The following is a 14,042-nucleotide window of genomic DNA, read 5'->3' as shown; positions in this document are numbered from 1 at the left end:
TATATGATGAATCGGCCAATTGGGAGGCCATGAAGACCGCCCTAAACTTTCTTCCAGAAGCTAGGGGCAATGCGGCACTTAGACATGAAATATATCGCTTAAGGATGACAAGGGCATATAATCGCCGAGTGTCTAAGCGTCCGCTAAAGATGGGGGATCTAGTGTTGAGAAAAATGGAAGCTGTTGGCCGTGCCAATGAGGACGGCAAGTTGACTCCAAACTGGGAGGGGCCATACCGAATCAGAGAAGAAGTCCGAGACGGCACATATCGCCTTGAAGCCATTGATGGTCATCAGATCCTACGGACGTGGAACACTGACAATCTGAAAAAATATCATGTTTAAGCTTTTTTCTTTTCTTTAAGTACTTTGCCAAAAAGCTGTGTATACAGCTAGGTCTACTGACCGAGCCATGTAATTAAAGCCATACGGCCACAACAATGTAATTTTGACAAATTAATGAGAAAGTCAAGCATTGTTAAACTATCTTGCTATTTTACTTGTTTTTATTTGCATGTTATGGTTTAAGTTGAAAGGCCGAGTGAAATCATTCACTAAGTTGCTTCCAACATAGCAACACGGCCTATCAAAGGCTTACTGTAGAACCCATTTGTGTCTCCTCAAAACCAAACCCAGTGATGAATGCCTTTCACGTCGAAACATAATCGAATGAGGTGAAAGTGTGAAAAGTCTAGTGTTGCGGTTAGTTTTTGTAAAACTCTTTCTTTCTGTTTTCGAAAACCTACTCTATTTTATAAAAACGTCCAATCCAGTTTATTTTGGTCCATGATAAGGGTCCAATAATGGTGTAGTTGTATTGGGCTTGAAAAGACCTTTCCAACGATATATTAAAAGCCCAATTCCGATGAATAATGAGAAAGTTATGGCCAAAATACTAAACTGGGCCCAAACCGGATTTTACCTACGACCCAATGATCATGTGGAGGGTCCAAAGGTTTTATCCTATTCCTAAACTAATTAGGATTGATTAGAATCTTCTATAAGTTTCTAAAATATCTTAATTATCCTTTTTTGAAAAGATAAGATTAAGGAATTTGATTTAAATATAAACTTTTCTTTTTAAAACTTTCCTTTTTTAAATTCCTAATTCTATTCGAATTTAAACATGTTCAAAGACAGTCAGATATTATTTTCGTGCCTCATATTTTTTATCCAAATTTTATATGGTTGGATAGATCTTGAAATTATCTTTCCAATGATATATTATAATATTAATTCCGAGCTATAACGAAAAAGATATAAAAGGAATACGAAACTCTATCCAAAACTGACACTGTCTTACTATTTCGGCCATATCTTTTTATCTACAAAAGATTTTAATCTGATTCTAATTGAATTAGAAATTAGACTTCAAGAGCTTTCCAACGACATATTATATGACTTATTTGGACTTCTAGATCAAAAGATATGATAAAAACAAAATCCGCAAAAAAATGTCTTGTCGCGAAACGACAAGCCTGTTGCCTGGCGACAGGTCGAGTTTCTGGCGACAGGTCTAGTTTTCTGGCGACAGAGTGGAGTTTTATTCCTTATCAAATTCTATGATTTTCCGGACTATCTTCTTATAAATAGGGTCCCGAACCTCTGTTTTTATTCATCAACTATCAATCTAAAATAAACTCTCATTAAGAATTACTTAATTCTCTCTTTCTCTCTCTTTCTAAACTAGCTTTTACAAACACAATATTCCGCATTCACAAGACTTAGAATCATCTAGCCAAGTTCGAAGTTGCCTTTGTCCCAGACGTGCAAGGTTGATATTTTCTGAGGGTTTGGTCCAAATCTAGTCAAAACTTTATTCAATTCTTTAATTATTCTATATTATTTTCCTTGAAGTTTACGAACTTGTGTATTTTGTTATTAGAAAGAGGTACGAGGCTTCAAAGTTAGTAGATTAGCTTACTCTCTATTTCTTTCACAATGTAGAAAGCATGTTTATTATTGTTTTATGCTTTCTAGTATCATGTTAGGATGTATTTAATATTCCTAGTATCATGTTAGGATGTTATTATGCTTTCTAGTATCATGTTTAGGGTTGCTTTTTACTTATTTCTAATATCATGTTAGTACCATGTTAGGTTTAAAGCTTTGATCTTTATTGCTTAGTGACATGCTAGGGTTTGTTATTAATCTTGTTAGTATCATGCCTAGGATCTTGCTATTATTATTAAGCTTTATTATTGACATGATTTTTATTGACATTATTATTATGATTAATATTATGTTGCTTGATATTATCATTGTTATTGCTTGATCACACCTTTTACGCATGTTAAAGGGAATTTGTACTTGAAATCACGCTTAATAAGATAATTAATAATTTAGTTTAGGCTAATATGATTTTAACTCAAGTGATCGCCAATGATAGTTTTATTTGTGCATTAATATTCAACCAACATAGATAAACAAGTTAGGGTCAATATAATGTTTGCATGTTAGTCAAAAAGCGCACATGAATACGAGTAGAATAAAGTAGAGGCCTATTTTATAGGGCGGGTCATTTCTTTTGTAGATTGGATTCGTACCCTCATCCCCGAACCCTGTTTGGTTCAAGACCTTATGGAGTTGACGATCTCCTGGATCGTTTTGGGTTTACAAGTTCCTAAAACTTGTTGGCGACTCTTTTGCTCTAGCTTTCTTCCCTTTGGAACGCCACCATACTTTAGTGTATGATCACAGTGAGGTTCAAGCTTGGGATCATAGTGCTTGAAATATTCCCTACAGTTTTTGGCGACTCCACTGGGGAGGATTTCTATTTTAATTTCTAAAATTTATTTTGGCAATGATTTAGAATGAGCGGATGAGACTCGAAAAATTCTAAGTATTTCATGTGCGTAATTTTGATTAACATTATTGTCATATGCATAAAAAGGTCCTCATTGGATAGACCAATGAGTCAAAAACATAGGATTTTACACGTAGGAAATTTGAGAAATTTCTTTCACAACTAGAATCGAAATAATACTGCAAAATCTGGAAAATTCTAAGAACACATATACCTGCTGAGGCATGTAGGAACTAGCGTCTAGAAAACAGAGACCGTCGCCTGTAAAGAGCTTCTGTCGCTTGGCGACAGGGGTTCTTTTGCGGCGACAGTCCCTGTAGTCTGGCGCCAAGTTCTTCCAATACCGAGCCAGAACTCTGGCTTCTTGTTTTGACCATTTCTAGTACTGTTGGCTCGATTCTACTTCCTGATTGAGCTTTTCTCACTTTTCTGAAACCATATGTGTTCTACATATGGACATAACCCTCTAGGGGTTCACGCTTCATCTACCCAAACGAACGCTCCTGGCAACGACGGGTACATGCAAGTTTGTGAATCCACCAAACCATGGAAGTAAGTTTTTAACTTGCGGGGTCCCATCCATACGCGCCAACCCTTCACGATTAGGCTTCCGCGCGATTCATCCGGACTCATAACCATGGACCCTCTTTGACTTAACTCATATCCTTGAACTTTAGAAAACTAGAGCCATTGTTAGGTTGCAAACTCATTGCATCATATTGTGACTATATGAACTACTTGTGCATCCTTGTTTGTGCATACTATATATGTGCTAACCGTTTGTTTGACTTGTGTTTAAGACTAAATAAATTGACTAATGACTAAAGGACTTTGTTTAATTAATTAGTTAATTAATTTGAACTAATGAATAAGCCTTAAATCGAGTCATAGTTCCTTTAAGTCAACCCGGATTTTTATTCCCGTATATTGCACATGCGTCAACTTGTTTTGGTCATATCCGGAGTTCCAGGAAGAACCACGAGTCGTATAACCTATGGATCTGTAGCCCCGAGTTTTATATTTAATATGGCGTTGGTTTCGTCTCAATCAGAGTCACAGATCAAAAGTTATGACTAAAATACCACAGCCTGTCCAGTTTAATGCATATACGTGAAGTCTTAATTTAGTCTTTGCTTGAGTCTAGCCACATAGTCTAGCCACATGGTCATGACACAAGTCTTAACATGTCACCTACACTCCTTAGTCTTAGCACACACTTTGTACATATCACCATGACCATGTTTTAGGTTCATGCATGAGTCGTTTTTTTTCGTCATTTGAGTTGGGGGGGTTCTTTCTATTTCTAATTTCCTCCATATTTCTCTATCTACATCATCTTCCCACTCTCCACATACTTTCTCCACACATATCTTTCATAATCTTTTCCCATCTATTGCATGTTGAATAGAGCTTGAGTCAAAATAATTAGTATAAAACTTATCCCTAATTTCCCTTTCTACAGTACTTGGTCAAGGAGAGAAGGGCGATTAATCAAGGACAACACTTTCATTCAAGTAGCACTTTTTGACAAACCAATTGGTAGGAAAAGGAAAGCTAAGAAGATAATGGCTAGTCAAGAAGAACTTAACGAAGTTAAGGGAGAGGTAGCTAACTTTGCTGAGATATTGAAAAACTTAACCCTGCAAATGAATGACCCTGTGAAACAACAGCAAATGGACCTAATCCAGGAAAGCTTGGGCAAACTGTCCAATGACTTTAGATTCCAAGGGATTAGCTCACAAGGGGTCTCGGTGGATAAGGACCTTCTCCCACAGAAGTTCAATGCCAACGACATCCCTAAATTCAAGCCTATAGACAACCCTTATTTTCATTTAAGAGCTTTTGAAACCATAATGAATATTAAGGGAATAGATAAGAAATCATTTCATTTTGTGTTCTCTTTATCTTTAGAAACTATGTGTCAACAATGGTACTTTTCTCTTGACAAAGAGAAGACCTCCAATTGGGAAGAAATAAAAAACGCTTTCATCGATAGATATAAATGTAACATTCAAGTTGAAACTGACCATAGACAGCTTGAGATGCTAAGACAAAAAGAAAACGAAGGTTTCACTTTCTTCTTCAACAAGTGGAGGGAAACTTCCGCTAATATGATTGAAGTCCCTACTGAGAAGGAGTCTGTGAGGTTGTTTATCAAGAATTTACAAGAGAAGTATTCGAAGCATTTGAGATATCAACACAACCTAAACACTTTCAAGGCAGTCTACGACATAGGCATAGAGATTGAAGATGACCTTGCAAAGCAAAAAGCTACTAACAATAGTAACCACAGTGGCTGGAAAGGAAAGAAGAACGACAATCCTTCTTCTTCCGAAAGCACCCACTCTAGTAACAATGTTAGTACCTTTGACCTCAACGAAGTCTTAGCCATGAATAACCAAGGATCTAAGAAAGAATTAAGGAAAGAATTCACCCATATTGGGATGAGCTATGATGTTGCCTTCGATCGACTCCATACTAGGGGTTCATTACCCCCATTGGACCTATTCAAGATCCCGCACCTGAAAAGAGATTGCCTAGTTGGAATCGAGATGCACATTGCAAGTACCATCAAGGTAGGGGTCATACTACTGAGAGCTGTTGGAAGCTAAAGGAGGCCATCCAATATTTGATCGACAATAACAAGCTTCCTATACCTCTAGTCGGCAAGAAGACCGAGTGATGATAAGGCACAAGACGAGAGGCGAGCTTCAACGACAAGATTCCATGACCTCTTTTTCTATTTCTTTTTTATTCTTTTCCCCAATAAGTCTAGCATAGGCACCTTTCATTTTCCCCTAGTTTTTACTTTGTAGGACTTTCATTTACTTTTTACTTTTTCCTTTTAATAAAATGAACATTTTATTTCTTGCATATGATCATTGCATTGCATTATTCAAAAAAAAAAAAAATCGCCGAATTAAGCACAAGATATACCAATGATTTGAGGCACCCCTTGTAGCCATATCATATCACCTTTCACCTTTTATATATAAAATCCTTTTTTGATAAAACACTTTGAGCCTCGTCTAACGATAGACCTTTCATTTTTCTTCAACCCATATCTACTTAACCTTGGGATGGGATGATGTGTAACTTATGCAATTTTCAAAATATAAAAGCTTGAGCGATCTCAAAAGAATAAAAAAAAAATAAAATAAAAAAGTGTACAAAAGGGCAAGTGTTCCAATGTCTATGATATGAAAATATCTTTGATAAGAACACGTCTCAGATTGCGTCTCTTATCGAGTGCTCGGTACCGTGCCTGAGAAACATGAATGCCAAGTGAGTGATAGACCGCATGATCGAGATTGCCCACACTTAAAAAAAAAATTCAAAAAAAAAAATGCAAAAGCAAAAAAATAGAGAAAACAAAAAAAAAAAGAAAGAGAGCTCAAAAATGAGAAACCTCAAGCATAAAAATACAAAGATTCAAAAGCAAGGTTGCACACCTTGGGGGCTTATCTAAGGTCTTGAGCCTTTATCCCCTTCTTTCTTTAACCTTTAGCCTAACCACGTTACAACCCTTAAAAACACCTTTTAGAGGTATACACACACTTGTGCGAGGTTCGACTAGAGCTACGTTTGGCCTGATTCCCAAAGGATACGTAGGCAACCTCACATTGGGGTGCGGCCATAATAAAAATGCATTCACTTTCACATTCACACACTTACACCAAGATCATATCAAGGGATCTCCGATGCTCATCCCTATTCACTTAGAGCTAGACTTGGGGGCTTGATCCTTACATCATTAGCCTACCTAGCCTAAGAGTCATCATTATTTGACTCTTATCAAATAATATTTTTCCATACACTTAGCCTTTGCAGCCTAACTTTAGTGTCACTTTCACACACATCACAGATACATGACCAATAGACCTTCCCTTAGGAACCCTTTGTCATGAAGTCTTAACATAACGTCGAAGCATGCCTTATCAAAATCACACATCACTCATAATCATCATTGCATCAAGAAGTATGAATTACTTAGCCTCCGCGCCTAAGTTACCCAAATACTTTCATCATTGAGTCAACAATTGAGATAGCTTAGGAGGAATTAATCCTTGCACCTTGAGAGATAGCATAAAATGCATATACTTGATTAAGCTCATTCAACATGCACCATTAAACACTTTGATTCTTTTTCGCGTCTTTCTTTTTCGGGAGAAAGTCGGTACCCTCCACAAAAATGACGAAATTTTTTTGCTTTTTTGCATTTTCGAGTTGCACATCATACACGAGTCGCACGTTGAGTCATGTTGTATCACATTGAGTGGAGTCTAACACATGTGTCAAATGCTTTGAGTCGAGTCATGTCAAATCAATAAGTCAAACAACACTAAGCCTTAGGTCAACCCTAAGATAATAAAAGATTAGCAAAGTCCTATAGTCCAAAAATATAGATGCAGGTACATTCCAGCGAGCAAGAATATTTCCGGATTTTTTCGAAAAAACCGCGAATATAGATATATGAGATTCTTCCTAGATGAGAGAAGTTTGAGCAAAATTATGTGGAGATGAAGAGCTTTAATTTGCAGAAGATTTGAGCAAAGTTGGTTGTAAGGAAACAACCAAAAGTTCGGAGTGAAACCAGGCAATGAACAGCAGCGGCAGAATTGAAAAAGAAATCTGTCGCCAAACGACAAGGTTGTCTCCTGGCGACAAAGCGATATTGCGGCGACAAGCACTTTTGGCTTGCGCTGGTGCGGCGACAGGTCACGTGGCTTCATGATGTGGTCATATAGACCTGGTTCAGCAATTTCAGGTTCCTTGGTACGCCAGTTAGCCCCTCTAAGCAATTTGATATGATTAAGTAGTCTGCTCGATTACAATCGCAATGAGCGATCGACCTGACAAAAGACCGTCTCACTTAGCTTAAAACGCCTAAGCATTGGCTCATCGCAAGCACCGAAACAACGGTTCACAAAGATTTCCTAGGAAGGAAGAAGATTTGAAGATTCGAGATGACGAAGCCTTCAATAGGGGGATTTAAGATTAAAAAGAGTCTATTACTTGGATTTGAGAAGGACGGTTTGAGATGAAGCGACCTTCAATAGCTTTCACTATGATTGGGGAGGTTATTATTAGATTTAAGAAGAACGATTCAAGATGAAGCGGTCTTTGATAGCTTTCTCTATGATTGAGGAAGTTATCACTTGATTTGAGAAGATGGCACGAGATGAGCGATCTTCGACAACATTCGCTAAGATTATGGAAGTTGTCACTTGATTTGAGGAGATAGCACGAGATGAGCAATCTTCGACAACATTCTCTAAGATTGTGGAAGTTGTCACCAAGATTTGAGAAGAAAGCACGAGATGGGCGGTCTTCGACGGCATTCGCTAAGATTGTGGGAGTTGTCACCTATATTTGAGAAGAGCGGTTCGTGATGAGGCGATCTTCGACGACATTCGCTATGATTGGGAAGGTTGTCACCATGATTCAAGGAAAAGCTCGAGATGTGGCAGCAATGATAGACAGTGTTCCATAGGATGTGGAGAATTGTCGCAAATTCTGAAGATGACAAGATATTGTCACCTTCGACAGTCCCTCAAGATAAAGAAGAGATTGTCTATAGCGGCGACGCACTGCCGTGGCGACGTACTGCCACAACCCTGAAGATAACGACGTACAGTTATTTTCCACAATGTTCCCGAGATACTGTGGAGGATTGTCACCAAGAGATGTTGAAGATGATGACGCAATGTTACCTTCAAAGATGGCGTTCTCTAGCTTGTAGAAGGTCGTCAAAATAAATGCAACAACAAATAATTACCTTCAGAGACGTGTGCCCTCGACGGTGTAAGATACGCGTTTCTTAACTCTCTTTTATCTGTTTAACTAACATTGTTTGCAGGTATCGGCGTTACAAGAATGATTTGGGATCGCAGAACGTTCTGAATCATTCTCCGTCCATATCGCTACTTTGACTTTTGTTTTCAAAACATTCGTTTCTCCAAACTCAGTCAAAGTGGGGGGCTTCTGTAGACACCCATTTGTGTCTCCCCAAAACCAAACCCAGTGATGAATTCCTTTCCCGTCGAAACATAATCGAATGAGGTGAAAGTGTGAAAAGTCTAGTGTTGCGGTTAGTTTTTGTAAAAATCTTTCTTTCTGTTTTCGAAAACCTACTCTATTTTATAAAAACATCCAATCCAGTTTAATTTGGTCCATGATAAGGGTCCAATAATGGTGTAGCTGGATTGGGCTTGAAAAGATCTTTCCAACGATATATTATAAGCCCAATTCCAATGAATAATGAAAAAGTTATGGCCAAAATACTAAACTGGGCCCAAACCGGATTTTACCTACGACTCAATGATCATGTGGAGGGTCCAAAGGTTTTATCCTATTCCTAAACTAATTAGGATTGATTAGAATATTCTATAAGTTTCTAAAATATCTTAATTATCCTTTTTTGAAAAGATAAGATTAAGGAATTTGATTTAAATATAAACTTTTCTTTTTAAAACTTTCCTTTTTTAAATTCCTAATTCTATTCGAATTTAAACATGTTCAAAGACAGTCAGATAATATTTTCGTGCCTCATATTTTTTATCCAAATTTTCTATGGTTGGATAGATCTTGAAATTATCTTTCCAATGATATATTATAATATTAATTCCGAGCTATAACGAAAAAGATATAAAAGGAATACGAAACTCTATCCAAAACTGACATTGTCCCACCATTTCGGCCATATCTTTTTATCTACAAAAGATTTTAACCTGATTCTAATTGCATTAGAAAGTAGACTTCAAGAGATTTCCAAAGACATATTATATGACTTATTTGGACTTCTAGATCAAAAGATATGATAAAAATAAAATCCGTAAAAAACTGTCTTGTCGCGAAACGACAAGCCTGTCGCCTGGCGACATGTCGAGTTTCAACGGACGACTCGCATAAAGCCAGCTGAACGGCCAATTAAATTGATTCGGCATTTCACCTAGTCCAAGGGCAATCATTACTATGATTTGATTAACTTGCTAGTTGCCATACCCTTTAAGGCATAAAAACTACCAAGTTAATCAAACCTCTTAGAGTATGGACTAGGCAAACACCGAATAAAGGGGCATACCCCTAGGTTCGTGCGAAAAAGCATAATATTGAGACGTACAAAAAAGCATTCAAAAAGCATAAGATTGCGAAAAATGGCTAAGTATGAAACAGAATTAAAGAACCGCTCAAAAGGCGGACAAAATTTCCATTAATAAGACCGCTCAAAAGGCGGCCGGAAAAGTTTACAACACCGCTCTAACAGGCGGCTTCAAAAAAAAAAAAAAAAGAGAAAAGTAAAATAGAAGCTAAGTAAAGTGAAAACTGGTAAAGGAAAGCTTGGAAGCTGAGCAGACGGCTGGTGGAGGACCTGAGCTCTATTTAGCCGTATCATCTTTGGCAGGCTCCTCCACATGCTTCTCACCCTTGGCCGGATCAGGAGCGGACGCTTCCCCAGATGGCTTTTCAGCACCATCGTCCGCCTCCTCCTCCTCCTCATCACCCTCTTCTTCCCTCTCGTCCTCTCCGGACTCGGGGGAAGTGACAATCAGCTCCGGGGGAGGTTGACCGACCTTCTTCGCCTCTTCCCTGAGGCAGACGTAGTTCAGGCGCTTGGTAAAGCGCTCCTCATAGTAAGCCGCCTCACCATCGTCCACCATCAGTTCAAAGGCATCGAAGAAGTATGCCTTAAGCCGGTCCTCAGCATTTTGCTCTATGCGGACGATGTCTTCAGCGCTGGGCGGCCGAGGAGCTTTAAGCTGCTCAGCATAGTCCGAGACGGACTTCTTCAAGGTTTCCACCTCGGCCTTCAGCGCATCCGCCTCGTCCAGAGCCGTCTTGAGGTTGACTTGGGCCAGAGCCAACTCACTCTTTAGGCTCTCAAAAGCCTCAAAGCCCAGCCTCCATCTTTCCTTCTCCAGGACGGCCTCGTCCCTTTCTACCCTCATGGACTCCCTAGCCAAGGTCTCTTATTCGAGAGCCTTGCCCAGTTTGACCAGATCTTCAGTTTGCCGCGCTGCCTTGTCGGACAGCGCGGTGATTTGGGTCTCAAAGTGGATGACAGGCTAAAGTCGTATCACCTAATCAAAAGTATTACCTAAATCCTCTAACTAAATTAGATAAGGAAGTAGGGTCGAATCCACAAGGAAACTGGTCTTTCTATTCCTGATTAATTAATTATAATCTAAATTATTATAGTAACCAATTGTTGTTGTTTAAAGGTATTATACTATGAAGAATATGAGTAGGGAGAAATATAAGTAGGAGAAAATCAATGAATAAAAGACCTAGGGCATAGGTTCACCAATAAATAATGCTCCAGGGTAAAACATAAAAATCAATCATCAATGTATCAATTAACCAGATCGTAAAGGGCTTTCGCTACATATTACAATCACAGAATTAATCTACCAGTATTAAATCTTATCTCTCGAATCTCGACTTAGCCATTTATAAATTAACCTGCCTATTGAAACTAGGCCTAAATATCAATTCTCATCTCTCGAATCTCGAATCAATATTGCGTAACTCATACAATTAAACCAGCGCTAATCTAATTGCATAGTATTAAATCAATCAATAGGAAGTTAATCTAGCATTGACAATTAACAATAATAAATTACCCCTTCATATTATTTATGGATCCCCATAAACCCTAGAATTAAACTACTCAGACATAAAAACTAAACTAATCAAAACAATTAAATAAAACATGATTAAAAGCAATAATTAAAACTCAAAGAAAGCACTATTAAAGAAAACTAAGAAAGGCAACTGGAATAAAACTAAGCAAAAGCATTAATTAATACTAATAAAAACGGGAGTAAAGAAAACTACCCAATTATGAAAGTAACAAAACGAAGATTGAAATCACCTAACTAATGAAAACTATAATTATAAAACTAAAGTGCACAAGAGTAAAATAAAAGTCAACTTAACTTTCTAAGCAAAAACACTAAAAAACTAATACAAAGTATAAAGATGCAGAACATAAACTAAAAGCTACTCCCTCCATCCCTAAATTACATTCCTCCTTTCTATTTTTGGTATTCCAAAATTACATTCCTCCTTTCTATTTTTGGTAAGTTTTTTTTAGTAAATCAACTCTCTTTTTCTGTTTTATATTTAATGCTTTCTCACTCATCCTTACCTAATCTCACTCATAATCCTTGTGCCAAATTACAATGAATATGATTGGTTAAAAAATTTTAATTAGGAGCATGTGATTGGTCCTTTTTTTTGCAAAGGATTGATGACTTGTCATGAGTAATAACTAATCTATCTTTGTACTTCCCATTGCATTATCTAATTATTGTTATTTGTCTTATTCTTCTCTCCTTAATTCCCGTGTAAATTTCCAAAGAGGAATGTAATTTAGGGACGGAGGGAGTAAAAGAGTTAATCTAACCTCCCTTAATCCTACGTAATACTCCCCCCTTTTATAATGAATGATCACTAAACCCACTAACAATCAAACTCCTATCAACCAAATCCTAATCAAATTAAGACGCGTGAATTTGGAGTAAGGCCCAAGGATTTGCAGCAGCCCAATCTATACACTTGCATCCCACGACCAACTTCGCAGCAAGCTGGATCTTGATTTGCGGGAATTGGGCTTCGGTTTTGAGCTTTATTAACTTGAGTATACTTTGGACCTCTTATATTTAATCGAGCCATTAATTACCGTACTAAATTTATTTAGTACGATCTTGAGCATTATATATTCGGTCATAAAATACGATCCGACTCTAATATCATCATAGTGGCTTAATAAGCTCGGGAATCGTCATAAGTCTGCAGATTCCTACAAAATAATACGAACTATACAAAAACACTAGAAAACGTATATTAGTAATAAAAATAGGTTCGTAGAGCTCAAATAAGCACAAATATGACCGTGGGACGGGGAATAAAATATATATAAAATAGACTCATCAAACTCCCCCAAGCCAAACCTTTGCTTGTCCCTAAGCAAAGCAATGAATAAATATATCAATACTTCACCCCCAAATACTATTAAAATCAATAAATATAATTCAAGGTAAATACGAAAAATATGTATCAAAGTCAATCAATCAAATTCATCCAACTACCAATCTTCCCTAACAATTGTCAAATAGAGCAAACCACATGAGCATATAGAATTCAAGACTAGTGCTCACACACTCAACTCTCATTTATGTGGCGAGTAAAAGATGTACTCAATCGCTCTCCAACCAACCCCTTTAATGTGAACAATGCCCTCCCAAACTCACAACCTCGTGTGTTTAAAAAGACATACACTCAACCTAATAGTCGACTCGGAATATGTCAAGTCATAAATTGCATTGATAAGCAACACTTTCACATTTACACAACTCTATGCACAAGGTCGGAAGGTCTTTAAAGCTTGTAATGTAAGGCTAGGGTAAAGGTTAGGATAAATTTGGGGAACTGTGAGAAAAAAACTATGCATTAAGGGAGCCAAATCATAATAAACCCATAATCAAAAATAAATAATGATCATACACATCTCCAACATAACCAACTCTAACAACAATCCACCAAATATACTCCAATCATAATAATCAAACCCATTACTTACAAAATTCACTCCCAAAAATATGATAATAATGAACTAGAGTGAATAAACAAACTTTGAACTCAAACTTCAAATATTTACATTGAAACTCAACCTTTTTTTTTCTTTTCTTTTTCTTTTGATCAACCTTCACTTAGATCATTTGAACATCAAACACTTTTTTTCTTTTGCTCTTTTTCTTTCTTTTTTTTTTCCTTAGAAGTTCACTTTCTTTTTTTTTCAAATTTCTCACTTTTTTTTTTTGAACTTCTTCTTTTTTTTCTTTTTTCATCACACTTTTATTTTTCAAGAATATATACAACTTTTAAACTCATCAAACAAAAATATGATTAAGAACAAATTACTTCTCAAAACCCGCCCAAATTGTGCAAATAATGTGCACACTACAAACTCCCTCACCTCACTCACTAATAGCTCCCCCAAGCCAAGCTTGGGACTAGTAACCAATGGGGCAGAAATAGGCTTGTAATGTGGCTAATAAACAACAGATAAGTCAAGGCAACAACATGGGTAGCAAGAAGGGAACAAATGTATCTAAATAAATCTGAAGGCTACCTTAAAGAACAAATGCCTTCGTCCTCCACATGTGCATAATAATGAGTCATGAAACATTACCATAGTTGCAAACCAATACTCAAATTCATTGACATACCAG

Source organism: Chenopodium album, chromosome 27 (genome assembly GCF_948465745.1).
Source record: "Chenopodium album chromosome 27, dcCheAlbu1.1, whole genome shotgun sequence".
Lineage (NCBI taxonomy): Eukaryota > Viridiplantae > Streptophyta > Magnoliopsida > Caryophyllales > Amaranthaceae > Chenopodium > Chenopodium album.
Note: the sequence above shows the minus strand (reverse complement) of the source record.